This window comes from Sciurus vulgaris (genome assembly GCF_902686455.1).
Source record: "Sciurus vulgaris genome assembly, chromosome: 8".
NCBI lineage: Eukaryota > Metazoa > Chordata > Mammalia > Rodentia > Sciuridae > Sciurus > Sciurus vulgaris.
The window spans coordinates 113,583,534-113,602,825 of record NC_136468.1 but is presented as its reverse complement, the minus strand read 5'-3'; the positions used below and the strand labels follow the sequence as shown (position 1 = coordinate 113,602,825).

The window sequence follows — 19,292 nt, the reverse complement described above, 5'->3', positions numbered from 1 at the left end:
AATAAAATTTCTGTTGCAATATTAATTAAACTGTAATGAGTATAGAAACAATTTGAAAAAAAATACTAAAATTTTTATTATATTCAATCTTCCTGCACATGAGCAGTTTTCATTCATTTAAGTCTTTTATAGTCTCTTTCAATAAAGTTCTACATATTTTTAAAAATCTAATATACCTTTTCTAAGATTTATTTCATTGTTTTTAGATTATATGCAATAACATTGTTTTTAGGTTATATACAATAGTTAAAAAATATTTTTCTAAAAATATATCATATATATTATAGACAGTAAAGATATGTTATACATTTGTATAAAATATTACTTTTTGTTGAGAAATAAATTACATATAGTAGACAATAAGATATGTAGATTATAATTAACAAATAAAACAATCTATTACATACATACAACTGAGGAAAAGAAATTGTATATTGCCAGAATTTTACAACTACTATGATATAATTTGCAATAGAGAAGGGTAAGAGTCAAAAGGAGATTATATTGTTGAATTGGCTATAGTTAAGTGAAACCAATTTTTTTTTTATCTTGAAAGATTGTCTGCAAGAAATTGTATAAATCACATATCTGGGTAGTTCATCTGAGGAAAGAAAATGAGAAAAACATGGATATCAGTGCCTATTTCTCATTTTTCAAGGCTTCTCTCCATGAAGCCTTAATTCATTTGCACATGTGGATTGTGCAGGTACCATCTGGTACCCTACAGAATCTAATACCAAAGGTAATAAATATGTCATTTGGAAATGAACATATCAATACATAGTCTGTTTCCCATCCTTCCTCCCTTCCTGATATAATTTAATAGTGGAAAGATAAAGGAGAGTCATTATCCACGGATATACTTGGTCTCTCTAGATAATAAATTAAGAATGTGGGATTTATGGAGCATGGCTTTCTGGGAAATATTTTGTAAAGGAAATGATTGTTTATATAAGTAATGCCTCTCTTGCATCATTTCAAAATGTATGTGTAAATCTGGACAAGAGAGCATCCTCATGTGACAGAGAAAGACCTGGTACATCAGTTTGGATCATTGGACAAGCACATACCAAGATAGTTGATTATGTGCATGAGATTTAGTGGTGGAAATATCTAGAAAAAAAAATGAAACATGAGACAGAATGTGAAAAGAGCCCTAAGACAATTCAAGTCTGCCATCTGTGAAGGAGAGAGTCACATGAAGGAAGTTGGGTAGAAAAGAATGTCGGACAGGGAAACATGGGATCAAATGTGTACATTGGAGGAGTCATCAGTCTCTCAGGAGAGGGCCTGCGTTACCAGTTAGGGGCAAGTAGGAGCCCAGGGAAGCACATTGGTATGATTGTGTAGATGGATCCAGAGGAGCAACTACTGGTGCTATCAATTGTTTTCCAACTATAAGAGATAACAAGCACATTTCTGTGGCTCCACAATTCATGCCTTCCTGTGCACAGGTCTACATCTCTATTCAGCTTCAGGAAACAGATCCTCCATGACTAAAAGAAGCTTTTTTCCCTGTAGAGAAACAGAAGACAAAGGTCAGTGGGGTATGACACAGCCCCCACGGCTGCTCTTGGTTTTAGGACCTCAATTCTTCCTTTACTTCCTGCACTATTCCTTCTTAATTATGTTACCCTCAGCTAATACCTCTGTAGGTCTTGGTGGTTTATCTAGTAGTCTTACCTAAGCCATCATTGAACAAAATTCTTGCAATCATGCTCTTCTAAAGGTGACATTGAACATGTTGCTCACAGTAATAATGGAGCAAGTGAGTACCAAGGGTACCCAATAAGTTTAGACTTATTTTTACCTACTTATATGGAATAAAATCTGAGTTGATTATGTCTATTAACATGATGACTCCTTTCTTTGCCTGATTCTGGACATGAAATCCAAAATACTCTCCTGGCAGTAATAGTCTGTAGTCAGTGGAAACCTTGCTCTACTGGTAGAGGATTCCCTTTGGGAAACCAGGATCTCCTTTTTCTGCGAGACCAGGATTATGGAGATGGCAAACAAAATACTCCCATGGGTCACTAGAATGATGGTAAATGAATCTACTCGTGGTTTTATCACTGGTTTCCAAACCCAAGAATTCTTCCTGTTGGTTAACATGGTGCCATATAACAGTCTGCATAAATGTGCAAACTTTAATATAAATAAAGGTGACAAGTCCTTTCAGGGTGTTATAATTTGCCAGTACACCAACTGATTCTTCAGAAGAGCATTCCATCTGTATGAACAATAGTGCTTCACCAATATGGCTGCATCAAGTTTTCTATGTCTGCCAGGTTGCTGTAACAGGCCAAGAGTTGGTTTTTACAAAGTACATAGAATTCTACAGACAAAGTTGCCTTTCTCTCCTCCAAACTTGCCTGTCATTGTGAAAATTACAGCTTCTTGGATTTTGGTGGTAAATACTGATCACTTCGCTCTACTGTTTAGGGCCTCATTATGGATATTTCAGCCTCAAATTATTACCATATTTTTTGCTCTCTACTCTCATTTGTAGGACAGCTACAATTAAATTTCTTAGTGATTTTTTTTGCTCCTCTCCAAAGCATTTACAATGGCCTTGTTCAATTATGTGTTCCCCAGGCCCTCCAGTAGACCTTTAAACTTTGGTGACTTTTCTGTTCACATGTAAAATTCCAGAAATCACTTTTCTATCAATCTCCATTTTTTCCTCTAACACCTGCAGGGCAACTCAAGTATTTCCATCTGACTCTGCTTTGGCCACTGCCTTCTCCACTTTTCTAAGATCTACTCTAGTGATTAGTTTTTCTTTTGCCACATGAGATCATCAGCTGGGATGTGTTTCAAGACTCTTTGGATTTCTGAAAGAGTGAATAGTATGGAATTCAACATGTTCTATGTTTTTCTTTATACACACATACCGTTTGTAAAATTAAATGTATAAATTAGGTGCAGCAGGAGATTAGTAGCAATAACCAATAATATGCTAGAAGAATTATAATGATGTACTGTGAGTTATACAAATACAGTTTGTTTATTTTTGCAAGTTTTCCTTTAATATTTTTGAGCATGGGTAACTGAAACTTTAGAAAGTGAAGCCATGAATAAGAAAAAAATACTATGGTCTTATTCTTTTCCCCTATATGGGTCCATCATGCTTCTAGGGGTCCAATATTGGGTCTTATATCTAGCTATCAGCCAAGAGAAGAAAAGGCCCCTCTAGAGTATGATACCCACTGCTTGCAAGCTGAGGGTCTCTGCAGAGACTCTCACAATGTATCATAATTGTTCTAGTTTATTATAGGTTACTATTATTTATCTCTTTCTTGAGAGAATATGTCACTTTCACTAGGAAGCTTCTGCAAGCTCACAGGTTTGTAAGGAGTGGGATAGGTATTCCCAGTATCAATATCCTAGGAAGAATCTAGGCAGATGACCTCATCCCAGGTTTCAAGCCCCACACCCAAGTTGGTTTTTCTGACTTGGACATTTATATGCGTACTTATCTTTGCTTAGCATTATACTGTAGAGCTTTATGACCTGGTCAGGTTTCAGTTTGGTGCTTGACTTTGTGCCAGAGAGAACCTCTTTATAAGATGGTATAGAGAGCCCCTTTCTCTTGCACTTAGCTTTTATCTGCTTACTGGTGGTCACCTGTTTCTCATGAGCTCTGTGCAGTGCATCGGTACAACTTAATAGTATCTAACAAATAAGATGTCCTTGTAGGCTGTACTGCTCTTATCTTGGTCAAATGTCTGCCAGCATGATCACTTGAAGACCATTTCCCCAATGCATCCACATGAAATATTAGCAATTTTTCTGCTGCCTAGTGCTAAACAGTCCCATTTCCATGTCCTGCTCACCTCCTTACAAAACAGGTGGCATATTTTTGTTCCCCAACAAAGAATCAGCAAGTCTGAAAAGCTCATCTTATGAACACTTTTCAAAGACAATTCTTGCTATCATTTATGTATGTTAGGTTAGGATGACAACACACAGAATCAGATACTCAAGAAATTTAGTGAAGATTGTGTCTCTGAAGGATAGACGAATGAAACAGAGGACAGCTACCTGGGCCATCAGTCAATTGCGATTCCCACTGCAGATTTGAGCTGTGCATTTTTTCATTTCATTTTGCATTCCAAACTAGGAAAGTTTTCTTGGTTTCTCAGACTTCTATAAAGTTCTATGTATGCCTTATAGTTATCTCTGTCCCTTGACTTATGGTAAAATTTGATATTGAGTAAAACTTATTCTGTGGGTCTGATTGACACTCTCATTCTCTGTGTTATCTCTGTTCTATTAGTGAAAAAAAGAATCTGACCAATAGTTAAAGGCTGCCAGTATTAAGTCAGTGTCATCTTATTCTACAAATAGGAAATGAGCTAAGTTAACTCCAAAAATATCTACAATGTATTAAATAAAAGGACTGTTTTGAAAATTCATTCATTCATTTACTCAATGTGATATCAGATATTTTTGTGAATCTTATTTTAAATTCTCCTTTAAAGTTCAGACACAAACATGGTAAAACAATCTTTACTAAATTAAGAAATTAATGAATTAGGAATTAAGTTTTACACACATAATTTGTATATCTAGCACACTCTTCTTTTTATTCAGTAAATTTACAATTATCTTTCATTGAACAGTGCAATTTAGGGACAAATAAAAAAGAGAGTTTTGACAGGAAGAAGAATGTGGAAATGATATAGTGTCAAATCTTCATTCCCCATATAGTCAATATTTCATGCCCATAAGAATATAAGTTCATTGACATCTCTAGCTGTACTTCCAGAGGAAACTGGCCAGTTCCAGGAGGAATTACCCTCTGGAACAGGTATAAATGCACAAATTAGGAAAAAATGGATGACATATTTAGCTCTTAATTCATTGACTGATTTGTGCTTCGTTATTTAGATTTTTAGAATATTCAGGTTCATGCAAAAAAAAAAAATCAGTCCGTGATTTTTTGCATTCTAATATTCTCTTTGCCTGATCATCTTTAAGAAGTGTTTTTTCTTCTATTCCTTACAAACTATTTGCATTTAGAAAAATTTAAATATATAATGTCCTGTTTCACTTTATCTAATTCCACCTTATAATTTTCTTTCTACAAATTGTTTTGCAAAAATTCTACACTGCAAAAAATTTTCTGTAGATAATCAATTATGAATATTAAAATGTAAACCCTTTTCCTTGAACAATACCATTGCATCACTAGCATTCTTATAAATGTAAAAATTCCATAATATAATCCAACACCCAGTTAGTGAAAATACTTTCTAAATGTGGATTGATGTTTTCTTTGTTAAGTTATTTTAATTTTAAATATCCATTAATCGATTTTCCCTCTTTTTGAATTCTAATATTTATTTATTGTTTATAAAATTTTTGATTCATATTTATTATACAGTATAGAGGGTTTTATTGTAGTATATTCACCTATGCATATAAACATAATTTTATCAAAGCTTTTGATCCAGTAGAATAGCTGTCAATGGATATGAACAATTAAATCACATAAAAAATCTAAAATTAAATAAATTTACAAAATAATCTCAGTATTTTAAACAATTAAATTAAAGATAAAACATTGGTGAGTTACATTACTTATTTGGCTAGCAAAGACTGAAACAGATTAATGATATCCAATTCTGTGAAGGGTTCCATGAAGTAATAACTGTTATAACTATTTTAGAAGGGTTTACTGTAAAACTGCCTTAGAGATTAATTTAACAATATGCATCAAAACATAAAATGGACATATGTTTCCCCAACAGTTTTACAAATGTAAAAAATGGCCTCTAAAGGTACAGCTATGCAAATAAAAAGGATATAAAGATGATCAGTATTACAAAACTCATCACAGGAAATTTGAGTGAAATTATGATGTAAAAAATAAGTATTGAAAATTTGGCACTTACTTAAATTTTAACAAAGGAATGGGTTTAACTTTTAGAGTATATGCATATAATGGAAGAATAGGTAGCATTTTAAAAGAATGAGGTAATGTTGTGTGCATAGAAAGTAAAACACTGAAATGCATTTAAGTAGGAAAAAATGAGTAGAAGGCATATATTAAAAAAAAAGAGGCTAGTACATGTTTCTAGTGTTGGTTTTGTGTTCATGTTGCATTAAAAGGTTAAAAAGATACACATCAACTATTCTAAGAATTATGTTTATGGAGAGATCTATTTAGGGTAGAGTGGGGAGTAACTTTGAAGTTTACATTTTAACTTCAATATGCATAACTAAGTTTGAACTTCATACACATGAAGTTTGTTTTTAAAAGGTAATAATTTTTTTAAAAAATAGATAATGAAAAATAATTTTGTTAATATAATGTAACAGGGACCAATATGCACCTAGCAATCATGATTAACTGTTAACACAGTTTCAGAGTATATATATTATTTTCATTTCTTTTTAAAATTAAGACACAATAGTTGTACATTGTTATGGGATACAACATGAGAGTTGTACATATGTACACAATGTGTAATGATCAAATTATGGTGATAAGCATATTCATATCTTCAAACATTAAGCATTTACATGTGTTAAGAAATTTTTACTCCTTTTTTTCTAGGCATTTTGAAATATAGATTGTTATAAATAATAGTTACCCTATTGTGCTATACAAAAATCAGACCTAATTCCTCCTATCTGTGTTATGGTACTTACCTCTTTCTGTCTCCATTCTCCACATTATTTACCTTTTGAGCGGTCCACAATCGGGTACTTATAGTTGAAGAAAATAGGAAAAATATCTAAAATATTTAAAAGGCCTATTTAAAAAATTAATGTTATATTGTTTCAAACAAATTTGTAAACATTAAACTCTAATTTCATATAAGACATTAATATCCAGAACAGAAAAAATCTGCAACATGTTTTACATATTTTTTCTTATAGCTCTGAAATTCATGCATATTATCTTTATAGTTATGTCTCAGCAAACACTCAGAATGCACCAGGACAGAATGTGTTATCCTAGCAGAACTCTGGAAAAGAGGATTCACAGAGAGCCCACTGTCTTTCCTATAATCCGGGTGCTTTGGAAAGAATAGGAAGGGGTTGCTTAGTGCAAAGACCTCTTCATACTGAGTCATTATGAGGACTAGGGACATGAGAGTGGGGATGGAGATTTGTACAAAAGTTGGCCAAGTACATCCAGGGCTGATGTTTCAGGGATGTGGAACAAAGTTCTGCCTACTTCAAATAAAACAAGCAATATTTAAGGAAACACAAGGAATCATCCTTGGATTTGCCATTTCTAGATACTCTGTTAATATATAAGTTGCTATAGTTACTATCTATCGTTTTTTTCTACAAATTTTAACTTATACCTGAGAGTTAAAGGAAAAACTCAACAACTACCATTCCAGACCACTTCTCATTTAAATGAGACCTAGAGAGGGTATTTCTTTGAGAAAATGTTTTTTGCCACCTACACGTTTAGCATCTAAGAGGATAGAAAATTCAGATATAAAAGGGACAAAATAGCACTATAATAATTTAAAACATCTTTCAAGTGTATGGCTCATATATATCAGAGTGTTTTGTCAAGAATATTCTCCTCCTCTGGATGGCTTCTTGTAGTATGGTAGAGTGTGTGCACCAGTATTGTGTCCCACACCTACTTCAGCTGGTGTTCCCAAAGTTGCCAGAACTACATACAGAAGTCAGAGAATTGACATTCTTGAAGAAGGTGTTATTCTCTGGTACTATGATTCATCATGTGCACATTCTTTAGGGTTCAGCTCAAGTTCAATCCTATTTATTTAGCATGTGTACATAAAACATCTTTCCTATTTTACTGTGTGTCAGCATCCCTTTCAAGATCATCCTTCTTCTACCAAAATCAAAGGCATGTCTCAAAATCGATGACTAAACATCATTATGGATAGGTGAGTCAGAAACAGAGCTAGGACACTTATGTTCATTTCAGAGATGTTTGCAGAAGAATACAAATCCTCAGTGTATATCAGTCAAATGGTGTTTGAAGTCTCCTTTCTTAGTGAAAGGCACCCACAGAGAGAATAACTGTACCAGTTTTCTTATCCATTTTGGGCAAGAAGTACAGGATTCAAGATTACAAGGAGTCCAGATGAATACAGATGGAACGTTATTTCTCATCCCTTTTTATGTGTGGAATTTGCTATAGATGAAAGCATTTTTAGTCATAATTATAATATTTATTCAGTTAAGTTATAGTGATTCTTTGAAAGAAAGTATATATAATGTATTGCATATTATTTATAAAGATATATGATAGCTGTAATTCTATATGTCATATAACATAATATATACTTGAAAATTAGAGATGTGAAACTATGTATGTAATTATATATAGGAATGATATATAGTATATACATGTATATAATATCTAATTAAGTAAAGGAAAGAATTCTAACTATATCTGTTCTCAATTTCCAAAGAACAGAAAACTACAAGATATTATATGTGAACAGTTAATGCATTTTCTCTGATAATGAAGGGCACTAATTTCCAAGGATGCTAGAGCAATCATTAACCCACTTTTTAAATTTTGTTAGCAAAAGCAGTTATAGATGAACTCTCTTTTGTTATTGCTGAGTTAAGTAATTACATACTCCACAGTACATTCCTATAGCTTTTTGTCTAATTTTGTTTTAATTTTAAATAACATCCAGTTCATCTTCATAGTCAAGATACTATTCAGAGTAATAAAAAACCTGATCTTAGCATCCACTAAAGGTCAGAGGACAGTCTCACACTGAAGGATCCAACCTTCTCTTTTCATATGTAAGGAAAATAATCCATACATGTAAGGAGCTAGCATGCTTGGACCCCTGAGATAGACAAAATTAAAACTTTTTGGGTATTAATCAGTATGTGAAAAAATAAAGGACAGTCACAAAATTATGTGGTCTGAAGTTCTTAGAAAACTTTGTTCCTTGATGTTACCAAGATATATCTTGATATGGGCAGGGGCATAATCATTGCCATCTTTGACTTTAAATACAAGTTACACCACAATGAAGGTGCAAAGTACCCTTTGTGCCACTACAACATTAAAATGTCGATGGAGGCAGAGGAAGAAGGTGGGAAGGAATGGACAAGTTAAATACAAATTAAAATACAGAGGTTACAAAAAACAAGAAAATATTTCTCTTATTTTTATCAATTTATGTAACAAGGAGTATATATCAACATTTTGCAAAATATAGCAACATTTTGTAAAAGAAAGCCAACCAAAATAAAACAACAGTAGGTAAATTCTACATATTGAGAAAGAACTTCAAAATCCTGACATGTCATTTCTGACTAGTAATAAGGAAATAGTTGGTATGAGTCAAAGTGATGTGTCAGAACCAGGAGAGGGGCTATTTCCGAATATCACCTCAAGTTAGTGATCTGATCCTATTGAATGGAGCTTGTAATTCATATCAGACACCCCCCAAAGATCCCCCATAATCTCTTGCATGTTTGTACATGTGTTTGAATTTGTACATAACTATAAATAAGCATGGTAATTCTCATCCGAACTTTTGTCATCTTTGTGAAATGAGATCAAAATCATCTTTAATGTTACATATAATTGTATGAATTTGCCCCAATAAACTACTACAGACTGGGAGTCTTCAACAGTAGAAATTTGTTCACTTATTGTTTTGGGTTATAAATCTGAAATTAGGGTGATCTTGGGGCTGGATTATTCTGAGGCTCCTTCCTTGATGTGGAAATAGCCACCATCTCCCAGAGTCTTTCCAGTATCTTCCTTCTGTGTGTCTATTCCCATGTTTCCTCCTCTTGTAAGGATAAAGTATTAGCATCATAATCATCCCGTTTGAGCTTACCTACCTCTTCAAAGATACTATCTTCAAAAACAGTCATATTGTGAGGTACTAGAGTTTAGAACTTCAACATTTGAGCTTTAGGGTACACAGTTCAGTCTGAAATAATAATCTATCAGTACTTAACCAATATCTGTATATAATCTATCTAATTTCTAATGTATCTATATTTGCATCTTCTTATCCCTAAAATGTTTATATATTCATACTGAAAAATATTCAAGACTCTTTAGTTTTGAACATCTAAAATAATTTGAAAGCTGCTTATAAGATTTAGAGGGAAATGGTGCCTAGGAATATATTTCTCAAATAATATCAAAGATCTTGAAAAATAATAGATAATATGAGGAATAATTTGAGTCTAAACAGGACAAAATTAGTTATTACATTTTTGAAAATTGGGAAGAATATATGTGTTATCAACTAGTTCAATTTATTCCATGTTCAGTATTCTAGTTTTAGTTAACGAAAGGAATATTTTCATATATGTGTGTGTATATATACACAAACACACATTTCCCATCAGTAGGAATAAATGAAAATTCTAAGACAAAGTACATTTAATTTATATTCTTTTATTTTATAATTAATACTAGACAGACACACGTCTGATAGACAAAATTAATTTCACCAAAGGATTGGATAATATTTGTTTCACATCTGAAAATAAGATGGAGGTATACACCCTACATATATCATTAGACTGCTTCATTCTAGGTGAATGCTGACATATAAACTGCAGAATGGAAAGTATTAGGCAATTCATGTTTTATAATTCTGTTCTTTACCTTTGCATGTTATTTCTACTTTTAAAAATTGATAGGTAATGCCTTGTGCTGTCTTCAACACACACCTAGTATAACTTTACCAGCTTTATTCCCCAGTTCTTCCCCTTTCTCTCTCTTTCTTCCTCCCCGAGGTCCCAGTTCCTATTCTACTGATCTCCCTTCTATGTCTGAAAGATCTCCTTTTTTCATTCTTTTTTTCCTCTCTTCAGCTTCCTCGTGCAAGAGAAATCATTCGACCTTTGACTTAAAGAATGTAGCTTAGTTTACTTATCATGATCTTCTCCACTTCCATCTATTGACCAGCAAATGACAGAATTTCAATCTTTTTGGTTAAGTAGAACACCATTGTTTCTAAGGACCACATTTTCTTTATTCATTCATCTATTGACAGGCACACCTAGGCTAGTTCCGTAACTTGCCTATTGTGAATTGTGCTACTATAGACATTGGTATTCATGTATTACTGTGGTATGCTGATTTTAGTTCATTTGGATAAATAATGAGGAACAGTATAGTTGGGTAGGATGGTGTTTCCATCTCTAGTCTTTTGAGGCATCTCCATACTGCTTTCCAAAGCAGTCATACTAATTTTCAATCTCACTAAAAATGTAGAAGCATACCTTTTCAACCACAATGAATATAATCCATTCAGTTTTATGATATCACAAGTAATATATAAAGACCTTTATATAGCATTTGCAAAGTGATAAGGATGCTTGAAACAAGAAGGAAGTCTTAGAATTACTTACCCTTGTGATGTCAATATATAAGAATCATAAGCATTTAATTAGATTTCTTTCTGTAGACATAAAAGCTTGATAATAACATGGTGGATAACAAAGAAATTGATATTTGTGTTAACTAAATACAAAAATTTTTCTAAGTCCACTGTCTAATAATGAAAGACATCTATGTTGAGGGATGCTTAAGGAGATCTTTGCAGCATTACACAACATTGATTGATTATACTGCATTTAAGTACCTTAGTAAAATTCAAATGTTATTTTAAATTATGATATAGGTCAGGGGGAGTTTCAATTAATATTTATAGTTGCTTCTTCAAAAGATGTAAAGCATAAACTAAACTCATGCTAAACTCCTGAACATGCAGGATGGTAATCAATTCTCAGGTCATTTCTACACTTCATATCTAAAGTTTCTAAAGTTATAAATATACATTACTTATTATATAAGAACAATACCTTTGGATTTTAAATTTTTAGATTGCTAGATTAACTGAAGAATTGCAAAAGTGGTACAGAAATCTCCTTTAATTCCACTTCCTCCTGTTAACATTTTACATAAATATGTCACAATTATCAAAACCAAACAAATTATCATCATTACAGTACTGTTATCTGAACAAAGTACTTTTTGGGTCTCACAGTTTTCCTTATTGCTATCCTCTTTCTGTTCCAGAATCCAAACTAGGATATGCTGAGTATAATTCAGTCATTCTAACTCCTTAATCCCCACCAGACTATGATAATTTCTCAGTCTTTCCTTGAGGATTTTGAGGAGTACCAATAAATAATTTTGTCTAATATTCCTCAACTTCAGTCTTTTTTATGTTTTTTCTTGACTGGACAGAAGTTATACTATTGTAAAGAATATCACAAAGATGAAGCATCTTCATTACATTAAATCAGAGACTATATGATACCAATACAACATGATTTAACAATTGACATTATCTTTCACCATTTGAGTGGGGTGCTGTCTGCCAGTTTTCTCCACTATAAAATTATGGTTGTAACTTTTCAATATTTATTCTTTGGAGAAAAATCACTGGTTCAAACTCAATTGGTAAACCATATCTCTGAGAAGAGGAGTTAAGCTACTTCTCAGGGGTTGGGGGAGTATTTCAGCATGTTTGTTATTTTCTGCAAAAATAAGATGCTTTGCTAATTTAGTTGTTCATTTAGTCTTTTATTTCTGACAATATTAATTTATACATCTCTATTTCCTTCTTTGGGATATTTCATGTTGACTCTTGTGTTCTTTATTTTTGCCTGTTTGATTGTTTGGTTGGTTTGAGGGGCAGGCAAACATTCCTTACTTTCTCCTAAAATAAGATACTTTACCTTTCATTTACTCTGTTCTAGAAATAAAATCAGTCATTTCTTTAAAGTTCCTGTTTACTGTTATTGGAGAATAGTATTTAGATACTAAAATCTGAGTAACAGGTATGTTCATTGCTCCTGGGACTCACTGCTTCTAGATCTTCTCAGCAAACTGAACTTACAGGTATATGTATACAGTGGCCATTTGTACCTTCATGTTATATTTCTATTTGAATATATGTTAAAGTAAATGAGTTCATACTGGAATGTTCAAAGTTAATCCAGCACCAGAGAAATCGTTTTTGTTGTTATTTTAGTGGTGCTGGGGTTGAAACTAGGGTCTCATGCATGCTAGGCAAGTGTTCTCTACCAGTGAGCTCCATCCCTGCCCATAGGATTCATTTTATTTGTCCTTGCATTTTTCTTAGTAACTTCTTCCTCCAACTGTCATCTCTGATTCATTTACTCATTCAAAAATTGCATATATTTAAAACAGTTTGAGAACTGGTTAACCATATCTCTATAAGAAACAGGTTTAATTGGATGCTATAGTTATTTATAGTTTTGTTTTTAGCTTCACAGTACCCAGTCAAAACACTGTTTTTAAAGGGACTTGGGTCATCTTATTTCTTCACACTCCCTTTAGTGGCATTTTTCACTGAGACTCATTTCTTTTCTTTTCTTTTTTTTTTTTTTTTTTTTTTTTTTTTTTTTGGTACTGTGCATTGAACTCAGGGGCACTCAGCCACTGAGCCACATCCCCAGCCCTATTTTGCATTTTTTATTTAGAGACAAATTCAAACTGAGTTGCTTAGCACCTTGTTTTTGCTGAGTTTGGCTTTGAACTCAATCCTCTGCTTCAGACTCTGGAGCTGCTTGGATTACAGGTGTGTGCCACTGCACCTGGCCAGACTCATTTCTTATACTGCACATTCTCTCCCAGGATTCATCAATGTCTTCTCCTTTTCTTCTTCTCCTCCCCTTCCTCCTGCTCCTTCTTCTTTATTTGCATAAAGTTCACTCTTTGTGGTATACACCATACTTAAATGGGTTTCATCAAACACATTAGTTGCTGTCTAGCACTTCAATATCATGCAGAAAGCTGCTTTCAACCTAAAATTTTCCTGGTGGCGTGCCTTTAGTTATAATCACTTCATTCCTGTTAATGATTGATCCATTTTCTGCCACATCATTATGGCTTTTCTTATTGTCATAAATAGAATCACATTACAAATGCATTCACTTAAACATGCATTTAAGATTCAGTCAATTACTCAGCCATGAAGGATGACTTTATGATATTCTCTGGTAAATGGATGGATCTGGAGACTATTAGGCTAAGTGAAATAAGCCAGTTCCCAAAAACCAAAGGTGGAATGTTCTCTCTGAAATGTAGATGCTTATATGTGTATGTGTATTGATACATATATGCATATATGTATATATTCAGTCAGTTATCCAAAATGTAGGCCCATTAGAAATTCTAGTTAGAAATTAATGATAATTTTTTAATGCAGTCTCTGAGCACCAGCATGATGAATACAGTAGTTGTAAGCCTTTGCAGCATACATTAAATTTACCTTGAAAGTCACAAGTGAATATACCAAATAAAATACATTTCTAACAGGAAGATTCCAGCATCCTGGAATGTCCCAAAAAATAAAGAAAACTCCTTCCATAGTGACTTTAATAATTGTGTTGACACCTGTTCCTGTTATTCTTTATGTTGCCTACAGAATTCACTGTACATTTCTAAGTTTCATGATCTCTCAGTGGGACATGGTAGTCTAGTGTATTGGTTTAGAAATGTTCACTATTTAACCAACAGAGATTCAAAACACAGTGCCTTAGTACAATGAAAGTTTATTTCTTTCTCATGCAAAGTATAAATTCAAGATCTCAGAGCTCCTTTAAGTGAAGCATGAGGGATGCTGGTCTCTTATGTCTCTGGCTCTAGCAATTTATCATATGGTGTTTAAGATATCAGATTTGGGGAAGGGGCAGAACTCAGAGTAGTTTCATGGGTTCCAATCATTCCCACTCAATTTCTGACTAGAATTAACTGCAGGTCTAAAAGTTGTAGACCTATATGTGTGTTAAGATATGAAGTGAAATTGGATGGACATTTTCCCCACAATATCCAATATTATTCTTATTGAAATTATTCTTATGAATTTTTAAATTTGACCTAATACTTATATTACTAACCATATAGGTGATAATCACTTTTGTCCTACCCTTGATAATCAGCACAAATAGACCCTGTGGAAAGAACTCCTTGCTCTTAAGAAACCACAAATGATTACATGGTTATATACATGAAATCATGTATATAATCCACAAAGGGAATAACAGCCAATAAAAGTGTAGAACTTGAAATAATGGAGGCTGGTGTTCATGGTAGCCTTGATACATTCATCTCTAGAGAATGTCTTCTATGTTCAAAATGTGAAACTAATTTTAGTCAAATTTTATCAATATTAACCAATAGACTAAATAAAGAATTACTTCTGTTAAACTTTTTCAGAGAAAATAAGCCAAAGGAGAGCCTCAAAAGGCTTTTAGTGTAGGTGAAATGATTTGAATACAACTTTCAGTTCCTTTAAGTTCTCTTGTAATATACATTTAACCAAGCCAGAAAAAGAGGGATATCTCTGAATATGCTTTGGTAGACAGTTCTGCAATACGCCTTGGTTTATTATTTGCCTGAAATTATCATATTGATTTCCCAAGAAAAGTTTTTTAACCATGAATAAATGGGATGGTATAGAGTCCAACATACAAAGTAGAAATACTACTCTGACTCTACAACCAGTAAAAAATCTAATATTGAAATGCTCATCTCTTTTCTTTTCTTTTTTTTTTTTTTTCTGTACTTGTAACTCTAGAAAGATAGACTTAAAAATATAACCCTTGAAATAGCTCATTTTCCAAAAGAAACCTAGAATGACACATAAAGGAAGTTCATGACCTGGCATAGAAATGACCTAGAAGTTTTGAAATTTTGAATAAAGACAGTCCACAAGTTTACAAAAAACTAGTTGATGCTTTATAAGAGAATTGCACCGGTTACCTCTGGGAAGATCCACAAAGGGAATAACAGCCAATAAAAGGTGTAGAACTTGAAATAATGGAGGCTGGTGCTCATGGTAGCCTTGATATGTTCATCTCTAGAGACATGTCTCCTATATTCAAATTGTGAAGTTAATTTTAGCCTAATTATATGAATATTAGCCAATAGAACAAATAAGAATTAATTCTACTGAACTTTTACAGAGAAAATAAGCCAAAGGAGAGCCTTGAAAGGTTTTTAGTGTAGGTGAAATTATTTGAATACACCTTTCAGTTCCTTTAAATTCCCTTAGTACCTTGCGAAAAGTGCCTGTACTCTGTGAACCATGTTGGCATGTCAGCCTTGGACTGATAAGGCAAATAATATTCTGTCCAATATACTCCTACTTGGCATCACTCTCAGGGCTCTCTGGAGTCAGAGGTGGAAGCAGGGAGGCAAAATACCTAAGAGAACTAAAACACACAGGGAGCCAGGAAGCCTCAGAAAGGCCCTGAGTGCCTGACTTTGTATGTGCGAAAAAAGATTATGGTAAAATAAATGCTTAAAGTTGAAAATACTTCTAAATGTATTGTACCAATATTCTGTTTATTTGTTTGTTTGTTTTTCACCCTTATTGGGAGGAATAAATGAGAGGGAAAGTTTGTGGGTGCAGAGGGAGAGGCAAACTTCTTTAATTCTTTCTATGGTATTTGACACACAAATCTCCCCAGCATCCCAAATCAGTCCTCAAATAATGCTACTTTAAAATAAAAATATTGAGTTGCTTCTGTTAGTGTGACCTTGTTAACCTTTCCCAGGGTGATTATCATGCTAGTATGTCACTCACTGAGCCTTAGATGGGCAACACCTTTACTAACAGGACATTTATGCCTCAAGTTTTGGAATGATTCTTGCTTGATATTTATCTGAGCCAGAATATAGATGTTCCTCAACTAGTCACAAGATTGCATCTTGATAAAGACACCATAAGTTGAAAATATCATAAGCCAGAAATGCATTTAATTACTGAACATTACAGTTTAGCCTACCTAAATGTGCTCAGAATATTACATAAGGTTATAGTTGGGGAATAGCATCCAACACAGTATTTTAGTATAAGAAAGTGTTAAATATCTCCAGTGATATACTGAAAGTGAAAAGCACAATAGTTGTATGAGCACAAACCTGAATTAAACCCTCATAAATCAGATGCTGTATATTGTCCCTGACTGACTCTGGAATGGCTACAGTGGTGTACTCTGGGGATAGGGCTCCTGCACTTTAGTTCTAAATCAGACCTTCTCATGGCCCAAGCCAAAGATGTGACTAAGTTCCCTTACCTGTGCTTCTGCATTAGAGTGCATTTTTTTGAGAATGATTTCAGCAAGTTGCCTGCCTTACTTGACAATTTGAGGTTTTCTTACTTTTTCAGGCCTTTTTTCTCCCAGACTAAGATTGCACTCTTGACCCTGAATCCCCATTGCCTTCCCCAGCCTCCCTGAAGAGAGGCAAAATTGAAGGGGATTTCCTCCCTGTGATACTAAAGCTCAGTCCTGGTCCCTGGTGCCCATCTAAATAATGAGGACCAAGTTTTTGAGGAAGAGGAAAAATAAGTTGTATTGATTTGCTAGCACAGGGGAGGGCAGTGTACTAAAGATCCCAAAAGACATGTTCCACTCACAAGGGGAAACAAAGCACTATTAAAAGGAAATACAAGGATTGAACTCCAAGTGTAGTGATTATTAGCAGATATAATTAATGTCTAAGCTGGTGGCCTTGAAAGACTCCTCGTCTAAAATGCACTCTTATTTATTTTTGTGGTCAGTGAAGGACACAATAACTTGATTTAGGAAAGGAAAATTGTTAATCTTGTTTCCCTTGCTGGTAGAGAGGGAGGGAAGAGGAGGAAGATAAAGAAGAGAAACACACACACACACACACACACACACACACACACACAAGGTAGTTTATACAAAAAGCATGAAAAGCACCACTGTTACACCTGGATGTCCTTTGGATCCTCCTCCAAAGGATGTGGGGATTCTGCTTGCACATTATCCATTCAGTTCAATATCCTGTGTTCCGCCTGTGTGACTAAACATCCCTGCGTCTTTGAATCAGCTCTATTTTCTGTTCCTGCACACTGTCTCTGGTTAGAAATAACAAGAGAAACTAATTACAGAACTCATTCAAGGTATAAATATTAAACAGTTGAATGAACATAAATTAGTTGTGAAATTCCATCAGTTTCAAAAATATCATTAAGAAAAAAAAAAAACACATTGAAAACTAAAGACCAGGATTAGAATTGAAAAAACACTCAGAGTAGGGATGAAAAAAAAAAAAAAAAGAAAAGAAAAAGGGGAAATTCCTCTGATTTTTTCTTCTAACACCAGAAATAAGTACCCATGTAGGCCACATGGAAGGGGGGGGGGTAATAAAAAATAGTGGAATGAGACAGATATCATTATCCTATGTACATGTATGATTACATGAATGGTATGAATGTACATCATGTACAACCATAGAAACAAAATGATGTACCCCATTTGTATACAATGAATCAAAATGCAGTCTGTAAAAAATCAAAAGAGAAATTAAAAAAAAAAAAGAGTTACTTGACTTTCCCCCAAACACACTTTTCAGAGCAATGTTGCTACACCAGCAGTCTGGATCATCTTTCTAGCATACTATAAGTGGAAAAGGCTGCACCCATGATATAATCATGCTACATACTGACGCTACTATTTCAGCAAAAAATTTTCTAGAACTCTTGCTTTTACTCTCATCATGACCTATTAATTACAGCAAAAGTCAAACTATATGAAAAACCCAGTGCATTTAATATCCGCTGACTTACTTCTGTAGATTCTTACTTTTGTGGGTTTTTTAACTGCCACTATGAGTCATTCTAAGATCCACATCTATTTTCCCATAAAGTAGATGGAATTAGCACCTGGAAAGAAATGATATAGAGATGCCATTTTCTTCTTCCCTTCAACTAATAACTGATGTGGAACTTTGACTTTGACAGAATGAACAATAAAAGAGCTACTTGCTTAATTCACACGGATAGGTACAATCATTATGGAACAGATGCTGCCCGTCTGTGTGAAGCAGCCTACTTACCAGTTTAAGTACATCGATGAAAATGACAGGCTCAGCAAATGGTCTCTGATAAAAAGTGACACTGCAACAAGTCTTTCTCCTGAGTTTCCATCCGCCTCTTGCAGTCATTGGTTTTCCTTCTCATAACTAGAATTTAGCATTGGGGATACCAATCATCGGTTTCAGGGAAAAATTTATGTCCTTTGTCTCTCAGCTCTTGCACTGACAAGTTGGTTCACATTAGATAAGGAACTGGAACTTCTCTGTGCCTTAGATTTTTATTTGTATGCTGAAAGTATTCATCTCTTTGCCATTTGCTTTACAAGGCATGACAAATAAATGAAATTTTAATATTAGTTCTTTAATATTTTCCAGTCTAGAAAAAGTTCCTGCTAGCAATTCTTTGCCACGTTTTCTTACATCTAAAAATGAATTTTAAGTACTTTGAAAATGGTTATAAAAT

The 19,292-nt window shown here is 33.7% G+C and overlaps 1 long non-coding RNA gene across 1 annotated transcript; it reads right to left on the bottom strand.

Annotated features, from left to right (window-relative positions):
• Positions 1–1,438: 1,438 nt before the first annotated feature.
• On the bottom strand, positions 1,439–18,946 carry LOC306667033. The gene is made up of 3 exons (XR_013765435.1): positions 18,851–18,946; positions 17,724–17,870; positions 1,439–1,515 (listed from the first exon to the last, which is right to left on the bottom strand). It is a non-coding gene; the product is annotated as an uncharacterized lncRNA (long non-coding RNA).
• Positions 18,947–19,292: the final 346 nt, after the last annotated feature.